Below are 5,399 nucleotides of genomic sequence, written 5' to 3' on the forward strand. Positions count from 1 at the left end.
TTGATAGAATGAAGCTAACATCATCACTCCTAAGCAGATGCTGAAAATATTCAATCATTGTGTAATCTTCACAGAGATGATGACTTTTCAGTAGCTGGCTTTGAGGAGTTAGTGTCACGGCTGTGGCAGTGCTTTCTCTCCCCTGTTGTTTTAACCCTCCTCTCTGCCGTTGCCCCCTCCTTCCTGTGTGCTTGGTGTAGGTGTGGTTCAGGAGACACACCTGTGAGCAATCTGAATCAGCAGCACTACAAATAACTGGTCCTCCTGCCACTTCAGTGCCAGAATGTTCCTTCGCCACGGGTGATTATACTATCATCAAGTACTTAGTCAACAAGTCTAAGATCAGAGTTTTTTCCCTCATGCCTAACTCACTGTGTTTTTCTCTCCATGTACAGCGATCTTCCAGCTTACCAGTTTTTCAACAGGCGTCTTGGAGCCGGCTTCCTGGATATTTCGGTTTTCTTCAGTTGTCTCCACAATAAATTGACTGAACTATTCACTTTGTCTCCGTCTCAGCCCCTGGGTCTGTCTGTTGAGAGCACACCCTGACAGTTAGACCTCAATGGTCTGGGGGGGATCTCGGGTCGGGTGCCACGCCCTGCCGGGCAGCTGTGGGCCTTGTCTGTCGCGGGGTGGGGGGGCTGGTGGTTGGGGCTTGGGGGGTCGGGGACTGCTGGAGTGCCACCGCCCTAGGGCCCCCTGGAGTGGGCTTGCCGCAGACGGGCCCTGCCTCTTTTAACGCACTTCACTGGAACAGTTGGACAAAAAAAAAAAAAAAAAGACAATAGGGTTGGGGGTGCTGATGGGTGGGCGGGTTTTATACAGGGGGGAGGGGCAGATGATGGGGCATTGGTGCACCAAGGCTCCCCCCCCCCCCCTCTCCCGCCTCCCTTCCACCCCCTTATTTTAATGCACCTCACTAGATACTGATATAGGTAAAGACATGGGGTGGGGGGTGTGGGTTGAGTGGACCGGTTTTATACTGGGGGGGGCAGATTGTGGTGCAGTAGTGCGCTACGGCTCTCCCCCCTCTCTCCCGCCCCCCCCCCCCCCTATTTTAATGCACCTCACTAGATACTGATATAGGTAAAGATATAGGGTCGGGGGGGCGGCGGATTGTGATGCAGTAGTGCACTACGGCTCTCCCCCCTCTCTCCCGCCTCCCTTCCTGCCCCCCCTATTTTAATCCACCTCACTAAACAAACTAAACAAAATTCAAATCATATCACACACACAGATCAGGTTTGGCGGGGCCTTAGTGTTTGGCTCGGCCCTACTCGTTGGGGGTCCATCGGGGCTGGGTGGGTGGCTGGTGTCCCTGTCACCCTCCGTCCACCTGCTGCCCCCTCCCCTGTGGGGGCCTGGTCCGCGGCTGCCCTCGGGGCCGGGTTTCCCGGGGTTCCCTCGCGGTCCTTTTGGGGGGGTGGGGTGGTGCGCAGCTGGGGGGGTGTTACTACGGCAGCCATTGGGGTGTCCCTCCATGCCCCGCTGCCTGGTCCATCAGTCGCAGGGCGTGGGTGGGGGGCGTGGCTGGGGGGAGTGGTCAGGCCGTCTGGGGCGGGCAGGGGGGATTGGCCCTGCTGCCTCCACCCTCCCCCCGCTCCAGCGCGCCGGTTGGCGGGCTCTGGTCCTGGTCCTGCCCGTCTGCCTGGCTGTCTGCTCCTGGTGCCGGGCCCCCTCGGCCCTGGTGGCTCCTTTGGCTCCGTCTTGGGGAGCTGTGGGGGCGGTGTTGTGGGGGTGTCCCTTGGGGGGGCTGCGGGATCTCTCCCCCCTCGCCCCCCTTTCCTCCTACTGGGTGACCCGGGGGTCGCCCTGGGTGCTCCGGCGGTACATGCTTGCTTCCGGTCTGGGTCCTTGGCTTGTCCCCTGGCCTGGGTCTCCCGCGGCGGGTTGGGTCCTTCGGTCTGACTGCTCTCGCGGCCCGGGTGCCGGGCCGTACCGCTCGGCTGATCTGACCCAAGTGGTTTCATCTGCACCAGAGGTGGTCTTGTTACACAAATAGAACACAGCACGGCGGCAACCCTCTGAGACCCAAGCTTCAGTAATGATCGTGGACACTAAGGGTTGCTTAATCATTAGTATCACCCCACGGATTTTTTTTGGCATCATGGTGAGATGGTCCCTCTCCATCTAAGTGTGTTAGGTCTCTCTCTCCTTCTCTCTCCCTGTCCCTTTGTATATCCTTATGTAATCTTTCTTTCACTTTCTCTTATTTTTTTTATTTTTTTTGGTCCACCTAGGTGTGCACGCCCTCTTTTACAGAACATGATATTAGCTGCCAATAAAAGATAGGCCAGAGTTCTAAGAGGGATGGTGATGGTTGCATGCACACAGTCACAAGCACAGAAGAAAAAGGTTCTCTTTCTTTTCTTTTGCTGCAAGAATAAATTGCATGAATATTTGACAGTTTGTGACAAACATGACACAGACCAGAAATATATATGCAGACAAGAGGAAAAAAAAAAAAAAAAGAAAAAAAAAAGACCTCAATGGTCCATCAATCATCTACATCAAACCTCTTCTCATGAACCTTGATTGTTTTGGTTCTCTGTCTACGCTGCACAGCAGAGGGAGTACACCATTCTTCAGTCCTGGAATAAGGATATCTGCATATTTAAGTAGAGTCCAGTAAAGTGTTCAAATGAGACTCAGAGGCAGTAGTGAATGAAATATTGCCAGCTTTAGTGAAAGAAAAAATTAGCTACTACGCACTAAATCAGTAGTGTTCACAAAAAACCCCACAACAGTCATCAATATCAAGTTGGCCAAATTTGAATTCTCTTTCGGGTGCACCTTTATAACCGGAATTCTATATGACGCTTTAAATTCAAGTTTCTGGTTAGATTTTGGTCTGGAAAAAAGATATACATTTATTTCAGTCAGACAACTCACGTTTAAATTGTTTACTGTAGCAGCAATAAATATCGTCACTGTCGGGCCGAAACCTCGTATCTCCAAATTTTGACATTTTGGTTTTTTTTCATAAATCATTGCTATTTGTCAGCCTTCATGTCTGTCAATGGTTTCTACATTTTTTTAACCAATGAAAAGTATGAAAAAAACCTTGTGACTAAACCACGTAACTCCATTGGGTCCTCAGACCGTCGACGAAACCTCGTAGCTCCACCCCGTTCCATTTTGAAGGAAGTGTGCATTTCCTCTCAAATAGTTTTGAAAGTGGCAACACAGTTTCCGAGTGGTTTCGTTTGAGGTGAGTAACGTAATAAAACACTTCAGATTCAGTTTCACAGGATACACGGCAACTCAGTTAAAAGTATACAGAGAAGTATTACTTATTAATAGTTTTGTTTTTTGATTTCCAGTCGTCTGAATAGACGGAAGTGATCACGATGACTTGTAGCGAGTTAGCCATGACATAAAATGATCTGAAAAGTCACCGATCTTTCTTTAGCTTGATCCGTGCTTCATTGAAAGTAATAATTCCATGAAACCTCACTTCATAATATTTTGATCATTGAAACTGTGAGGATGAATGTCATTTGACTTGCTGAGTTGTCTAAAAAGCAAGTTAAATGACACGATATTATCAAGCTAATGCTATGTGGACAGCCTATGAGCACTTAAGCAGTGACGTTCTCTTTGATACTTTTGTAACATGTCATACCATAAAAAGCGGATATGCATGACGTTTGTTTGTTTTCTGATTTCTGACTTCCTACAGCAGAATGTCTTTATCTTTGGAGGAAATGTGTGAGTTAGCGAAGGTGTCGTATGAGGAGGCAAGAAAGCTAAAGCCAGTTGAGTCAGACAGTGACAGCACAGGTGGAGAGAGAGAGGAAGACGAGGAAGCAGAAGTAAGAGGAGATGATCCATACACAGAGAGTGAGGAGATGATCCATACACAGAGAGTGAGGAGGTGATCCATACACACAGAGTGAGGAGATGATCCATACACAGAGAGTGAGGAGGTGATCCATAAACAGAGAGTGAGGAGGTGATCCATACACACAGAGTGAGGAGATGATCCATACACAGAGAGTGAGGAGATGATCCATACACAGAGAGTGAGGAGGTGATCCATACACAGAGAGTGAGGAGATGATCCATACACAGAGAGTGAGGAGATGATCCATACACAGAGAGTGAGGAGATGATCCATACACAGAGAGTGAGGAGATGATCCATACACAGAGAGTGAGGAGGTGATCCATACACACAGAGTGAGGAGATGATCCATACACAGAGAGTGAGGAGATGATCCATACACAGAGAGTGAGGAGATGATCCATACACAGAGAGTGAGGAGATGATCCATACACAGAGAGTGAGAAGGTGATCCATACACAGAGAGTGAGGAGATGATCCATACACAGAGAGTGAGGAGGTGATCCATACACACAGAGTGAGGAGATGATCCATACACAGAGAGTGAGGAGATGATCCATACACACAGAGTGAGGAGATGATCCATACACAGAGAGTGAGGAGATGATCCATACACAGAGAGTGAGGAGATGATCCATACACAGAGAGTGAGGAGATGATCCATACACAGAGAGTGAGGAGGTGATCCATACACAGAGAGTGAGGAGATGATCCATACACAGAGAGTGAGGAGATGATCCATACACACAGAGTGAGGAGATGATCCATACACAGAGAGTGAGGAGATGATCCATACACAGAGAGTGAGGAGATGATCCATACACAGAGAGTGAGGAGATGATCCATACACAGAGAGTGAGGAGATGATCCATACACAGAGAGTGAGGAGATGATCCATACACAGAGAGTGAGGAGGTGATCCATACACAGAGAGTGAGGAGATGATCCATACACAGAGAGTGAGGAGGTGATCCATACACAGAGAGTGAGGAGATGATCCATACACAGAGAGTGAGGAGATGATCCATACACAGAGAGTGAGGAGATGATCCATACACAGAGAGTGAGAAGGTGATCCATACACAGAGAGTGAGGAGATGATCCATACACAGAGAGTGAGGAGATGATCCATACACAGAGAGTGAGGAGATGATCCATACACAGAGAGTGAGGAGATGATCCATACACAGAGAGTGAGGAGATGATCCATACACAGAGAGTGAGAAGGTGATCCATACACAGAGAGTGAGGAGATGATCCATACACAGAGAGTGAGGAGATGATCCATACACAGAGAGTGAGAAGGTGATCCATACACAGAGAGTGAGGAGATGATCCATACACAGAGAGTGAGGAGATGATCCATACACAGAGAGTGAGAAGGTGATCCATACACAGAGAGTGAGGAGGTGATCCATACACAGAGAGTGAGGAGTTGAGATGGATGCAGGTATGGTTAATAATGTGTTAATGATTCATGAGTCTCCATTGCTTCCTGCAGTGTATAATAGAAAGGAACAGTGGCCCCAAAACTCAAAATGAAGTAATTATCT

General features: G+C 48.5%; 1 long non-coding RNA gene across 1 annotated transcript; it reads left to right on the forward strand.

Moving 5' to 3' along the window:
* Positions 1–209: 209 nt before the first annotated feature.
* On the forward strand, positions 210–499 carry LOC117816926. Its single transcript, XR_004632055.1, has 2 exons — positions 210–300; positions 396–499. It is a non-coding gene; the product is annotated as an uncharacterized LOC117816926 (long non-coding RNA).
* Positions 500–5,399: the final 4,900 nt, after the last annotated feature.

This window comes from Notolabrus celidotus, chromosome 8 (genome assembly GCF_009762535.1).
Source record: "Notolabrus celidotus isolate fNotCel1 chromosome 8, fNotCel1.pri, whole genome shotgun sequence".
Lineage (NCBI taxonomy): Eukaryota > Metazoa > Chordata > Actinopteri > Labriformes > Labridae > Notolabrus > Notolabrus celidotus.